We start from the raw sequence: 16,211 nt of genomic DNA, 5'->3' as shown, positions 1-16,211 counted from the left end.
TAAAAGGCTTTTCAGCGTCGGTTACTAGTTACCCTAAGATCGACCTGAGGCCATTTTTAGCCAGTCAAATGTCCAAAATTTTCAAAATAAAGTTAAGGTGTTGAAAATTAAGCTTACTCGTCCATTTCGCCAATTAGTTTCTTGTGTTCTTCTTTCAGTTTTCCGATTGTCTGCTCGTTTTCATCACGTTGATTCTTCTCTTGTTGCAAATGTCTTAAGTAAAAATTTTATCTTTTAAATGAAAAATTTTGAAATAAATAATATCCGATTATACGATAAATCGTATTGCTTTAAAATACATCTTATTATTTTATACATTTGGTAAAACGTGTTTATGTCCTATACTAAGTTTACAACATAAGTAATCTATGAACTATTTTAAGTTATTAGTTTAAAGTTTGTACAGTTAAGTAAGACACTTGCCGATGTACAAAATAGGCTATTCCCAAGGAAAAAAGACCTCGGTCATTGTAAAGTATTGCTTCCACACAAAACCTTAAAAAGACTTTGACCTCGCATTTTGTTTTTAAATCAAAAAGAAAAACTGTTTTATCTTTGTCTTATTAAACATGTAATTCAATAGGTTTGCGTTCACGGCTAACTTTTGAAATGTTTAAACATTCTTCGAGCCGGGTATGCTAAATGTTTTATACGTGAACAGTATTTAATAATTTAAAAATATTGCAATCAATTCAATTTCCCTGACGTTACTTATGCACATACTTTTAATGTACTTTTCTAAAGATTGGTGAAGGTCACAGGGTGGTTTTGTCTTTGTTTAAATTACGTTAAGTCAACGACAAAAAGGATGACTAAGGGTCACATCTTTAAAATATAATGACCATAATTCTAAGCCATGCTACTATTGATAATTTGACTTGGTATTTAAATGTCATGATATTATGATCGAAGAAGTGCAAGTTTTAAAAACAATTTAAAACGACGGCAACACATTTAGATTTTTGATCTAGACAAAAATTATCACCAACTTTCAAAGGTAAAGGAAACAATAATTTTGCTAGTGTGCCATTACAGTTATATCTTTGATGACAACTATCACAGTATGAAGTCTGAGTCATATACATGAACGTCCCGCGGATAGCGTCTACCTTATAAAAGCATTTTTATATGGGACCTAGAATTTAATATGATTATCTATGTTCAATGTATCCTTCCTTATAATTAGCTAACTTCAATTACCGGTACAGGCCGGAATATCTAGACCGAAGGTTACTGTTTGCGGCAGTAACGAAGTTTTGTCAAGCTTCCGCTTTACAATAACTCAGCTAGATATTCCGGTCTGTTACGCCATCCAGGTTTTTTATTGTTTTTTCTTGCATATAACAAATTAATTATATTTCGGAAAGAAATTATGAAACTAATATTTTTATTAAGCGTTTTTTATAGTAGCGTAGGAAATTACAACTTCATTCATATCGGCAAAATGACGTCATTGTAAGAACGTAATTCATTCATAAAAGGCGCTCAGTAATGATGTCATTTTTAGCTCGCAACTTGACTTACACTGGAATTTAAGACAGGTTTTTAATCATTGGTTTAAACAGTAGATACTCTTGTGTGATAGGCAAGAATGTATTTTTATCACATGATTGCATAGATATACATGTATTTATTGACAACACTCAAGTGTAAATACGGCTTAACATTAAATGACACAAATATATACTTACTTTGTAAGGCGATCCTTTTCATTTTCGAGACTTTTAATTTTACTGCAACGGGAAAAATAGCGCATAACACATAAACAACTAACGAACCGTGTGCCATTTACTTATAGTACTCATAACTATACAATAAAATAATTGAAAATATATAAATAAAAAAATGATCAAATTATGGATCTTTTTACATAAATATTTTAGCCTGTCACATGTCCAAAATTTTCTTGGCGATGAGGGGGGACTCCGCCCCCTTCAACCCCCCCCCCCAAAACAGAAGGGGGAACATCCCCCTTCTGGCAACCCCCTGATGTAACATTTGGATGGGGACCGCGCCAATAAAGAGGTCACTTTTTTTAACAACATTTCTCAAACGAAAACCAGTGTTTTGGGGCCTAAATAGGGCATTTATTCACTGTCTGAGGCCTCAGAAAGGGGGGGGGGAGCTGTCGAAACACGCTTATATGAGGGAAAATGTTAACAAAATATAATTCAACACAATATACGTTTCACACCAAAACTAGTACACACGTTATACAATATACCAGGAACAACATGACATGGAGATTCAATAAATATTAAAACTAACCTTTTACCCCATGAGCATATTGCGAAAAATGGCCGTTTTCATTGAAAAGCCTCCTGTAACAAGTTCAAACTGCTATGAAACTATGAAAAAAAGTTCAATACTGATGAAACTTGGCACAAATGTTGGCGACACCATAGCCTCTGTAACAGCATGCTCAATCGTAAATTTACTGTTACCATGGCAACGGCGGGACGTCTCAAAATTGCCAAAAAATCACTATTTTGCATTGTTTTTTCCATCAAAACTGATTTCAAAGTGCTACAACTTCTTAATGAATTGAGATAGAGTAAAAGGCTTTTCAGCGTCGGTTACTAGTTACCCTAAGATCGACCTGAGGCCATTTTTAGCCAGTCAAATGTCCAAAATTTTCAAAATAAAGTTAAGGTGTTGAAAATTAAGCTTACTCGTCCATTTCGCCAATTAGTTTCTTGTGTTCTTCTTTCAGTTTTCCGATTGTCTGCTCGTTTTCATCACTTGATTCTTCTCTTGTTGCAAATGTCTTAAGTAAAAATTTTATCTTTTAAATGAAAAATTTTGAAATAAATAATATCCGATTATACGATAAATCGTATTGCTTTAAAATACATCTTATTATTTTATACATTTGGTAAAACGTGTTTATGTCCTATACTAAGTTTACAACATAAGTAATCTATGAACTATTTTAAGTTATTAGTTTAAAGTTTGTACAGTTAAGTAAGACACTTGCCGATGTACAAAATAGGCTATTCCCAAGGAAAAAAGACCTCGGTCATTGTAAAGTATTGCTTCCACACAAAACCTTAAAAAGACTTTGACCTCGCATTTTGTTTTTAAATCAAAATGAAAAACTGTTTTATCTTTGTCTTATTAAACATGTAATTCAATAGGTTTGCGTTCACGGCTAACTTTTGAAATGTTTAAACATTCTTCGAGCCGGGTATGCTACATTTCTTATACGTGAACAGTATTTAATAATTTAAAAATATTGCAATCAATTCAATTTCCCTGACTTTACTTATGCACATACTTTTAATGTACTTTTCTAAAGATTGGTGAAGGTCACAGGGTGGTTTTGTCTTTGTTTAAATCACGCTAAGTCAACGTCAAAAAGGATGACTAAGGGTCACATCTTTAAAATATAATGACCATAATTCTAAGCCATGCTACTATTGATAATTTGACTTGGTATTTAAATGTCATGATATTATGATCGAAGAAGTGCAAGTTTTAAAAACAATTTAAAACGACGGCAACACATTTAGATTTTTGATCTAGACAAAAATTATCACCAACTTTCAAAGGTAAAGGAAACAATAATTTTGCTAGTGTGCCATTACAGTTATATCTTTGATGACAACTATCACAGTATGAAGTCTGAGTCATATACATGAACGTCCCGCGGATAGCGTCTACCTTATAAAGCATTTTTATATGGGACCTAGAATTTAATATGATTATCTATGTTCAATGTATCCTTCCTTATAATTAGCTAACTTCAATTACCGGTACAGGCCGGAATATCTAGACCGAAGGTTACTGTTTGCGGCAGTAACGAAGTTTTGTCAAGCTTCCGCTTTACAATAACTCAGCTAGATATTCCGGTCTGTTACGCCATCCAGGTTTTTTATTGTTTTTTCTTGCATATAACAAATTAATTATATTTCGGAAAGAAATTATGAAACTAATATTTTTATTAAGCGTTTTTTATAGTAGCGTAGGAAATTACAACTTCATTCATATCGGCAAAATGACGTCATTGCATTCATAAAAGGCGCTCAGTAATGATGTCATTCTTAGCTCGCAACTTGCCTTACACTGGAATTTAAGACAGGTTTTTTTAGCATTGGTTTAAACAGTAGATACTTTTGTGTGATAGGCAAGAATGTATTTTTATCACATGATTGCATAGATATACATGTATTTATTGACAACACTCAAGTGTAAATACGGCTTAACATTAAATGACACAAATATATACTTACTTTGTAAGGCGATCCTTTTCATTTTCGAGACTTTTAATTTTACTGCAACGGGAAAAATAGCGCATAACACATAAACAACTAACGAACCGTGTGCCATTTACTTATAGTACTCATAACTATACAATAAAATAATTGAAAATATATAAATTATGATAAAATGATAGATTTTTTTTACATAAATAGCAAAAATCAATTCATTTTATGAACTAAACAATAGATAACCTTTCAGCAGTGGTTAGTTTGTTCTTTAATTCTTTAATATCTTCTATCTTCTTCTTGAGTTCATCCGCTGTTTTTGTGCTGAAATAAGGATGTAGAACTTTGGATGTTAAATATGTAGCATTTTACATAAAGGGTAACTTATCAATATACGTTTCACACCAAAACTAGTACACACGTTATACAATATACCAGGAACAACATGACATGGAGATTCAATAAATATTAAAACTAACCTTTTACCCCATGAGCATATTGCGAAAAATGGCCGTTTTCATTGAAAAGCCTCCTGTAACAAGTTCAAACTGCTATGAAACTATGAAAAATGTTTCAATACTGATGAAATTTGGCAAAATTGTTGACTATACCATAGCCTCTGTAACAGCATGCTCAATCGTAAATTTCCTGTTACCATGGCAACGGCGGGACGTCTCAAAATTGCCAAAAATCACTATTTTGCATTGCTTTTTTTCCATCAAAACTGATTTCAAAGTGCTGCTACTTCTCAATGAATTGAGATACAGTAAAAGGCTTTTCAGCGTCGGTTACTAGTTACCCTAAGATCGACCTGAGGCCATTTTTAGCCTGTCACATGTCCAAAATTTTTCTTGGCGATGAGGGGGATTCGCCCCCCTTCAACCCCCCCCCCAAACAGAAGGGGGCACATCCCCCTTCTGGCAACCCCCTGATGTAATATTTGAATGGGAAACCGCGCCGAAAAAGAGGTCACTTTTTTAACAACATTTCTCAAATGAAAACCAGTGTTTGGGGCCTAAATAGGGCATTTTTTCAATATCTGAGGCCTCAGAGAAGGGGGAGGCAAAAAGCTGTCGAAACACGCTTATATGAGGGAAAAGGTTAGCAAAATACAAAATGTATGATGAAAAGCCTTGGAATTACCCAAAAACCAGATTTTCCATGTTAACACGTGCCCTAACACTGAATTTTTGTGCAAAATTGTTGTTTTTTGACATTTCTTTTAATCAACCTTTTACCCCATGAGCATATTGCGAAAAATGGCCGTTTTCATTAAAAAGCCTCCTGTAACAAGTTCAAACTGCTATGAAAATATGAAAAATGCTTCATTACTGATGAAACTTGGCACAAATGTTGACTACACCATAGCCTCTGTAACAGCATGCTTAATCGTAAATTTCCTGTTACCATGGCAACGGCGGGACGTCTCAAAATTGCCAAAAATCAATATTTTGCATTGTTTTTTTCCCATCAAAATTGATTTCAAAGTTCTGCAACCTCTCAAGGAATTGAGATAGAGTCAAAGGTTTTTCAGCGTCGGTTACTAATTACCCTAAGATCGACCTGAGACAATTTTTAGCCTGTCATATGTCCAAAATTTTCTTGGCGATGAGGGGGACTCATTCCCCTTCAAACCCCGCAAACAGAAGGAGACACATCCCCCTTCTGACAACCCCCTGATGTAACATTTGGATCGCGCCGAAAAAGAGGTCACTTTTTTAACAACATTTCTCAAACGAAAACCAGTGTTTGAGGCCTAAATAAGGCATTTTTTGACAGTCTGAGGCCTCAGAAAAGGGAGGGGGCAAAAAGCCGTCGAAACACGCTTATATGAGGGAAAAGTTTAACCTTTTATCCCATGAGCATATTGCGAAAAATGGCCGTTTTCATTGAAAAGCCTCCTGTAACAAGTTCAAACTGCTATGAAACTGTGAAAAATGCTTCAATACTAATGAAACTTGGCACAAATGTTGACTACACCATAGTCTCTGTAACAGCATGCTCAATCGTAAATTTCCTGTACCATGGCAACAGCGGGACGTCTTAAAATTGCCAAAAATCACTATTTTGCATTGGTTTTTTTCCCATCAAAACTGATTTCAAAGTGCTGCTACTTCTCAATGAATTGTGATAGAGTAAAAGGCTTTTCAGCGTCGGTTACTAGTTACCCTCAGATCGACCTGAGACCATTTTTAGCCTTGCATCGGCCCTACAACAATGCACTCAAATATATTTCCTAAACATAAATGTGAAAAATAATGGAACCTACTTCTTTAAATCATCATTATCCTTCTTAAGTTGCTTGATTTCCTTTTCAAGTTTATTAATTTCACTGTAAAGGAAAATAAACATCATTCTGTTCTGTGTTTTATTATATTTGTATACTTTATTTTTGTAAAGAATATTCTTAAAATTATAAACGAAATCGTATATGACTGAACATTTACCTCCAAAAGTAGGCTAATATGCTTGCATTTAAAAACATTAATTACACTCTAAAATACCTCTGTTTTCGCTGCAATTCACATTTATCATTCTGGCCTTTGTCGATGTCCAACTCATGCTTAGCATCTTGTGAAGGTGAGCTAAAATAGCAAATGAAAAATTTTGTATTACTGTTTGAATAAAAAGCATCATCAGCATTTGAATGCTGTCATTTGCACATTATTTTCTTAATTATTGATACAATAGTAAATCATATATACATTTGTTATGCAAAGATTTGTAATTGCTTGAAGCGTTTATAAATAAGCTAGCCGTTGTTCTTAAATAAATCAAGCGCTTATGCAATTTAATTAAATACGCAAAACTGTTTCCAATAAAAACATCTTTAAGTAAAACAATATTTATATCTTACTTTTTATTACACCATTAGGTCTAAATGTTTTTTTAAGATCTAGAAATTATGAAATTATTGAAAATAAACAAAGATATTGAAATGGAATTGCATTTGACTTTTCGAGTGAATTGGAAGCTCCAATTATAAACTGTTCTAGGAAAAAATCCATGACCGCTTGATATAAGTAATAGATAAATAATTATCTTATCATTGCCCTTTTATTATATATCTCTACGAATTTAAACAATATCAAACAGTAAAAGACTCATTGTGTTATAACGTTAGCACTGTCATTTCAAATCACACATAAGAACAATACAGCTTTCTTTTTGTTTGGTGTAATTGTTTATGTGATACATTCAACAAAGCATCATATTTATAATAAAACTTATTACTAATACAATTTGTTTAAGAGATTAGAAAACATTATGAATAAGTGGTAATAAATTTGAATTCTGAAAACGTTTAAGAAAAACAATCACCTTTTTACTTTTGCAAAAGCGTTTCCATAAATCTTAAAATGGAATGAAGCACTTTCAATTTAATATGTTTCATATATGTATTAAGATATCACTGTTGCGTCTCATTGTGCATCTTTAGTCCCGGTATAATAGTTTCAACCCAAATTGTAATTTTCCTGATCTGTTGGTTATTCACTTACAATATGGTCATTTATACAATAATGATGAATTATTGACATGATATCTATAGTGCTACTCAAAGGTGATATGATTAAACTCAAAATATACACTTTCAACAACATAATTTTCTTAAATTCAATACACTCTATCTCCTTTCATTACGTCATAGTAAAAAAAGGTGTGTCTAATTAATAGCAACCTGTATGTTTGTTCATCAATTTCGTCTTGGGCGCTTCTTAATTTCTCCTCCAGGCTGTTTGATCCTGTATTTCTCTTGCCACTATTCTTTCGTTGATCCATTTTCTTTTCTGTTTGCAGTTTTTGAATGGTTCTGTTTAAAAATATATACTTTTTATTTTTTTATTTTTATTTACATGTATACAGAAATGAACATTATAACGCCAAGCCCGATTTTCGGATATATACATGTATCACCATATATAATATTGTCAAAGCCAACCTTGCTAATTTGAAATAACTACATATATCATGTCCTTAAATCTGTTCTTCTTCCTCTTTGTTTTATCTTTGTCTATAGACAACCTTTATGCTTACGTTTTATAAAACTTTCCAACTAAATTCCTGCATTTCATATCGAATCAAAATATGAAAGATTGCTCCCTAATATTGACTTGACACCAACAGCAATTTGAAACCCTCAAAAAAACGTTTAACGTAAGAACAAGGTGATAGTTCAAGTCTTCAAGTGACGATGGGTCTTATTTAAACAGATCACCAAAATGTGAAAGAGCCTCTGTTTAGTAGGGTTGTTTATATAATGAAACATTATTCTATGATATAATTAGTAGTTTGACAGGACTACTCCTTATGCTTTAAACTGGTTTTCAGAATTTGAAATTAGATAAGCTACCATGTATAGACTGGTTTTCAAGTTTGGTTTTATTTTGAATGTAAGCCCTAATAAAAAGTTAAAAAAAAATAACTTATCAACACTTGATACGAGGAATCTTTTAATAAACTAAAGCCAGCCAACACCTGTCACCTAGTGTTCAATATAAAAGTCTTATTAAAAAAAATATTAAAATCTTACTCATCCTTCTCCTTAATCGTTTGCCCATGTTCGTCTTTAAGCGTTTTTATTTCACGTTGCGTTGCTTTGATTTGTTCCATCGATTGACGAAGTTTTCTGAAAATTTATTAACCTTATACACAAAGTAATATTCTGTCATACTAACATTATCTTTGATGCATTTCATTATCATCGTTATGGTTTTTTTTAAATTTTCAAATGAGTAAGATATAAAAGTCTCAACATTTTTTTAAAACACTTACTGATCCTTCATTTGAAGCATTTTTTCATGTTCCTCTTTTAGTGTTTGAATTTCATGTTCCTTTGCTGTGACTTGTTTCTCTGATTGACGAAGTATTCTGAAATTGTATGAACCTTATACATAAACTTATGAACTTCACACGTATAATGGACTGTCATACTTACATTTAAATTTCGTTAATTTTATTATCTTTGTTATGGTGTATTTAAATCTAAAAATGATAAAGACATTTTACACACGTACAAATGGTTGTGATTCAAGATGGTATATCAAAACAAAATATATCTAGCTAAAACATATATTCTTAGTCATTATCATCTGACCGGCCCAATAACTAACATTTACCGCTTTTTGTTGGTTTCCTTACGAAGAAGCGAGAATGGAGCCAGGTAGATATTCAAACACCTGTCTGTGTTTAAGAAGATAAAGCAAAAATAAATATAACTATACAATAGGTGAAATGGAGTGAAGTGGAGTGTTTTCTAATATATATACTTAAGAAAATATTAGATAAACTTACTCATCGAGATTATCTTTTTCTGCCTTCAGATTGTTAATTTTACTGAAAAGTTTTATATAACAATTATATTGATTTCTTTGAAATGATTGCGAATTCAATAAACAAACAATGAAATGATCTCTATGAAATCATTTCAAGTTTAATAAACATATTAAAAAACAACGAATTAGCATAATAGCATTATTGTAGAGTGTTTGCTCTGTACCCTGGCTGGAATCGTGGATAAGCCTTTTCTCTTTCCTTTTTGTTTTTAGGGCTGTTTATTTTTTTTATTTTTTTTTAAACGAACTGGATTTTCGTTCTGCGTGAATTTTATTTTATACTGTTATTAAATTTCACAATTTTAGATAAAATTACATCTTACACAACAAAAAAAACATTTTTTCTTTTTATTTTATGCTTAAAAACAAGTTAAAACGAAATTTCCTTAATATTAACTTAAATATTAAAATTTGTTTTCCCCATTGGTAGCCTCTATCAGTCGAATTTCTCATAAAGTACAAGAAGTCGTGGGCTGAAAATAAGTTCGACATTCAACGTTAAATGGCGGTGATATTATTCATTTTATTAAAAAAAATATGAAAGATTGCTTGTTTAAATAATAAACACAAACACATCTAATAGAAGAAGAAGTCACACCATCCGACCTTATTTCTGTTACTTACTGGGAATTTATATTAGACCTGGATTGTGAAATATAAGCTGCAGCCATTTTTAAAAGTTGTGTATTTCACGGGAGGAAAATAATTGTGTTTGATTCAGAGGGATATCATTTGGATTTGTTAGTCATATATCTGTTTAGAAGAAAGAAAACTTTTTTAGGATTCTTACAGAAATAAATAAGTGTTGACAGATGTGTAAACATTTAAAAAGGGGCTAGGAAATTGGAAACATGGAATTGTTGAAAGGCTGCCTTACGAACGATGGGTTGTTTACTTATTTTTCGGGCTGATGGCTGCCATTGCTTTTCAAATTTTCATATTGCATTAGGCAGTTATTGCTCGTAGGATGCTTAAATATGCCCGAATGTCATCAAGAGCTGTTTTTATGTGGAAGGACTTGCATTTTTCAGACTGTAAAAATGAACAAAAAAATTAGAGACGATATTTGTTGATTGGTAGTTTAAATGAATTGAAGTAAGTTTTCTTCTTTTTATTACTTTTGAAATTCAAGTTATTTATCAAAATAGCTTGACGTTTCTCAAATAAGCCCTGATATTGTCAGAATTGTCAGCAAAAAATAAATTGAGGTACCACATGGGGAAAATTAAAAAAGTAGTTTCGCCAATGAAAAGTGTGAATTTATATTTTGATAATTTTCTCTGTGAAATTATCAATATAATTTTAACGGATAAATCAGTAATCCACTGAAAAGGATAAAATAAACTATTAGATCTGTTCAATGACAGTTAAATTAAAATCAAATACATTCAATTATGCTTAACCGTCATAAGTTTATCTTAAAATTGTGCAAAACATTATGAAAGAGAAAATGAAAAATTACGTGACACACTATGAAAAGTATATTCTGAAAATAAAGAACAAACTTAAAAAATGTGCACAATTGCAGATTTGAACTCGAACAAAACACGTTAATAACCTGAACTCTCTAAACACTACGCTTCTCGGACTTGCGTGTCTATATCCACTTTTATTTTTCTATATTGCAATAAAAATGCAAAATGTAATCATTAAAGAACTTGAACAAACCATTTAATCAAATTGGTACGACCGATTAATGCAAACGTTATCGTGTTCAACTTATAATTTTGGGAGTAAAAATTGTATCGTTAAACAATCTCAACCGGAGTCGATTGGCATGATAATGCAGTATACTTAGGTAGATATAAAATAGGATGACAAACAAGGAGTCATTAAGACGGTCTCAACTGTACTTAAAACGTTTTGAAAAGAAATACTGTTTTGGCTTCAGTCATTTATTAGCTGAATATTATTATTTGTTTCTTAGTTATTATCAAAATTTGGGAAAATAGTTTCCATAAGTATGATTTATAGACTATTTATAATTCTGTAATTTCTTGTAAAGGGTCATTTTTTTCTATTCCTTATAGTGTCCATTAGGGTTGTCTAACCTTAAAACAAAGTTTTCAAACTATGGATCTGACATTCATTGGATCGATGGTGAATGCGACTTTGGTTTAATACATGTGTTTATACATGCGTTGAATTTTACCTTTACAATGTATTTCATTATGTTTATAAGAAATGACCTGAATAGGCTATGATATAATAGAACAGAAAATTGGCAAGACAACGGATATCTTAAGATAAAATAATGAATCCTAGTCAAAGCTAAGAAGGTTATTTAAAGATTTAACAAACCCTCTCTTGTATTTTGCTGCAGCGAAGGATTTAACAGACTTGTGGTCGGTAAACTTCTTGTGAAAGCCCAAACACTGTTCGCACAGAAAATGTCCCAAAAGTCCACAATCATTACATAGGTGAGTAGCTTTCTTTGGAAAATTACGATTGGTAAAACAAACTGCACATGGATCCTTAATCTTTTCATCAGCGTCCCCTGCAAACGAAGTTTGCGCCAGAGATTCGCTTTCGTCAGACTTGTCTTCAGGATTAGGGCCTCGAACACTTAACATCGATACCGAGTCGCTTACCGAGTTCTGCCGGGGATTTGAGGAAACCAAAGATTCCTTAATACGTTCCGTTGTTTGATTATTCATTTTTTACCTGTGTTAATATATCCATTTAAACCTGTTTTAAAAGTTCAGTAATTTTATCATTTCATAAAGTAAGGAGTCGCCTGTTATTTTCATGTTGCGCTGTATGAAATAAGTTACAAAACTTATCAGTTTAAAGATAAGCCTATGAAATTTATTTTGTAGACTAAAATTATATTGGGATATATATTTCAATTTGTATATAAAAATCGATTCTATTTTCGCAAGTTTAATGATTTGAAAGAAGACCTGATCTGTTTACATTGTGATAAAATATTTTTGTCACCGACTTCATCAGATCCATAAACAGTTTTATATATGTTACGAAAATGCTTATTGTTCAAGCTATTTTATCTATGTGATCAAGTCTTTATTTTAATGTTACACTATAGTGGCTGATTTGTGCAATTCGTGTTTTCGCCCCACGACGCCGCCAAGCAAAAAGTCGAGATTTATCAATTTATAATGGCGGGGTGCGGAGCGAAAACACGCTAATCAGCGGGGGCGCGGGGCGAAAAGTCGAGATTAAATTGTGAAATGGCTGGGCCGCGAAGAGAAATATTTATTGTTATAGGGCGCTAATAAACGTGCTGTTATTCCAGCCCCTGCCAAATTATTCTACAAAACTTTCCCTTTTACGCCCCGGGTCTCCGCTAATTAGCGTGTTTTCGCTCCGCGACCCCGCAGCTTTTGTAGTTAAAAACTCGTCTTTTCGCCCCGCGCGCCCACTTATAACCGTGTTTTTGCTCCGCCCCCTCCCCGGTTTTATTCATTCTTTTTATTTCTAATTTGCGTGTTTTCCCAAGCATTTTGTTTCGTAATTCTCGCTCCCGCACCCGCGGTGCGACGTTTTATTTCTAAAACTTCCACCGCGCCCCGCGTATTAGCGTGTTTTCACTCCGCGCCCGCCTACGTTTTGTACATCTCGCTCAGCGCCAACGTGGCGCGAAGTTTTATTTAATTAACTTTGCCCCGCTTTATTTTCTTAATTTTCGTATTTTCGTCTTCCGGTGTTAGAATAATATTGCGTTTATTTTTTTTTTTCGTGTTGTTTTTGTCGGATAATTTATACACGACTTTATACTGCATTGCTTACATTTTGCTACATTTACGACACATTACTGTACAATCAGCTGTGAAACATCTAGCATACCCTAAATCAATTATTTAAATATTATAAACACATGTTTGACATTTCTAAATAATTTTATAAATATGAATTTCTGAGGCATAATGTGCCTTTAAGTTGAAAATGTAACAAAATTCGAGAAAGTTTTGTTCGGTGACGTCATGGTGTAATGATGTCATGAAGAAGAACGCATGACGTTATGCGGCAAAACAAGTAAAAATATTTGAAATATATTTCACCCTTGAACACCAAGTATTATATTTTCACTCGTTCACTAGATCTTTTTTTAAGTGTTTTCTATTATTATCTTTTATTTTCCTTAACTTATAAATAGGAGACGATTTAATACGAGTAGTAATATTTTGCCGGATACTCTTACAATGAAATTATCATTATCAAAAACCAACGCCATTGCTTTACGATCAGGTGAGTAATCAATGGAGATCGGGGCGGGAGTGTGTCAGAGAATGTTTGTCATGGGATTCCGTCCAAAATGGCCGATTATATCTGCCTTGCGCCAAGCATAATGGTAAGAATTGGGAGTTATTGGTAGGCTATAATATGGCCTAAACAAGACCTATTGTATTAATCTGTATTTGCAAACATTTTCAGCATCATATCTAGAACAATTACGCATGCAATTTTCCCTGGAATGCAACTAGTTAATATAACGTTCTGTCCGGGCGCTTGTGTGTGAATGCTCTTTTGATGATGCTGAAAATGTATGCAAATTATCAAAGAAAACAATGGATAGACTTTGAAAAAATTGGGATGGTAAACTTGTAAGCCTGATCATTTTCTATATTAAATCTTAGTCCAACAACGGTCAAAATTCAAATATTTGATCGAGTGTTGAACTCCTGTCTGTAAATTGGAATTATGTAAGTGCAAAATTGTGCGCATAGTGCGCATAACTATTTTATGCCATGACAATGTCAACGTGAGAAGTGTAGCTCTCCTATTTGTTAGATAGTCAAGCTGAAAATACATTAATATTCTTTACAAAATAAAGATTTTATGAATATCAAATAATGTGCTGTTAACCTTAATTCCAAGAACATTTACAATACTATGCAATAACAATAATTGGAGTAACCTTATATAAGTATTGCCCCCTTAGAAAGAAACATATTTCTGAATATAGAAATAAATAAATATATGTAAGAAGTATTTACTGAAAGATTTGAGTGTAGATAATGGTAGAAGAATATATGAACACACGTATTTGGTGAGTTTTTACTATGGGAAACGATGCAGGACATTGACAAGTGTATTTCTATTTCATTTTAGATTACTACTTTCATTGAGTATTTTTATTTCATTACTGTTGCCTCAGACAGTTAAACAGGAAGCTAAGATCCCCCTTGGCCTTAGAAGGCGTGCTGTACCAGGAAATAAAAGTGCAGTTTTTGAAGCTGTTATGTAGGCCGTTACCTAAATACACCATATGAAGCTGTATACACAAAACATTAATGCTTTCATTAGTGGCGAAGATAAAACGATAGCATCACACCAAACCAGTAGAAATCATTTGAAACAAAAATTGATAAGTCTAAAGTTTGTCTCACTATGAAATGCATTAAGTAATATTAAATTATAGAAACAACATTACTCTTCAAATAGCAAATAAGTTGAATAGTACTCGGATAACCGTATTAAATTTCAGCTACAAAACAAACAACAAGTAATAAATACAGTATAAATGTTTTTTTAATGTTCAAAAAAGATCGGGTCAGAAGAATATGAGGGTCGTTTAGACAACATCAGATAAAGTATTTTTCATAGCTTTGGTAAACAACATTGATATCACGCGTTGTCCCACCCACTAGTGGTAGTGACGAATGTGCGTCGCCACTTAATTACTCACAGACAAGTGGGCAAAGAATTTTTAACGATATATTAAAGAATGTTGAACTGAAAAACAAAAATTTCATCTAAGAATTGTTTGTTTTTTCTGAATGCTTGCTTACTGTGAGTGAAGAAATTATATATAGCCCTTATGAGAGACTTGTTATAAAAACATGTCCAGTATTATTTACTTTATATAACATCAAAATAAATATAAATTTACATTTCAATTCGTTTTTGTTGTATATATATAACAATGCATTTGGTATAGCATTGATAAGTAATAAAACGTTGTCATTTCGGCAATTGGCATATGCGGTAACCATTGAAACTGCTCAGTTACAAAACATCTAAAACGTCAACATAGATTTTCATTTTTATTTTTGAATTCATCATTCAATTGTACCTCATATATGAAACATTTAGAAAATTCTATGAAAGAATTCTTTCGATATCCATAATTATTTACAAAATTCATGTTTTTGCTGATTTTGAGAAGCATGAAAAACTCATTTTTGAAAGAATCGTTTGTTTCATACAGAATTATTGGATAAACTTATATATGTATAATGCACTAATTCATCAGTCCTTCTTGAGGTGGATTGTGTCACAACACAATGTTCTGTTATATAATTAATGTTTCTTTCTCAGTTGAATTTCATCGTTTTTCGTTTTCACTCCTGTAAAATGAAATGAAATTGGTCTTGTCTATATTAATATGCATATAACAAATATAAATATCATTAAAATAGAATACCCTATACGTAAGATATTCAGTTACAGAAATATATTGTGAATATTAAGCACCGATTTTGTGAAAAGAATAAAATCCATCCATTTATAATATATCAATATCACTGGTTTATGGCAAACAACACACTTTCAATGACGTCTATTTTTGTTATACTGCCCATGCTGTCTTCCATGATGAAATTGGCTTTCTCTCAAATTATGTGGGAACCCGATTTCGCATGTTGTTGAAAGATCTTGATTTCTATTCTCTCTTTTTCGACAAAGATATTTTGTTTGTCTTTCAACT

General features: G+C 32.3%; 1 long non-coding RNA gene across 1 annotated transcript; it reads right to left on the bottom strand.

Moving 5' to 3' along the window:
• Positions 1-117: 117 nt before the first annotated feature.
• LOC132724210 (uncharacterized) lies at positions 118-4,532 on the bottom strand. The gene is made up of 3 exons (XR_009624874.1): positions 4,455-4,532; positions 1,692-1,733; positions 118-213 (listed from the first exon to the last, which is right to left on the bottom strand). It is a non-coding gene; the product is annotated as an uncharacterized LOC132724210 (long non-coding RNA).
• Positions 4,533-16,211: the final 11,679 nt, after the last annotated feature.

This window comes from Ruditapes philippinarum, unplaced genomic scaffold (assembly GCF_026571515.1).
Source record: "Ruditapes philippinarum isolate M1 unplaced genomic scaffold, ASM2657151v2 ctg3412_1_1_1_1, whole genome shotgun sequence".
Taxonomy (NCBI): domain Eukaryota; kingdom Metazoa; phylum Mollusca; class Bivalvia; order Venerida; family Veneridae; genus Ruditapes; species Ruditapes philippinarum.
The sequence above is the reverse complement of the archived record's forward strand: the minus strand, read 5'-3'. Positions and strand labels throughout refer to the sequence as shown.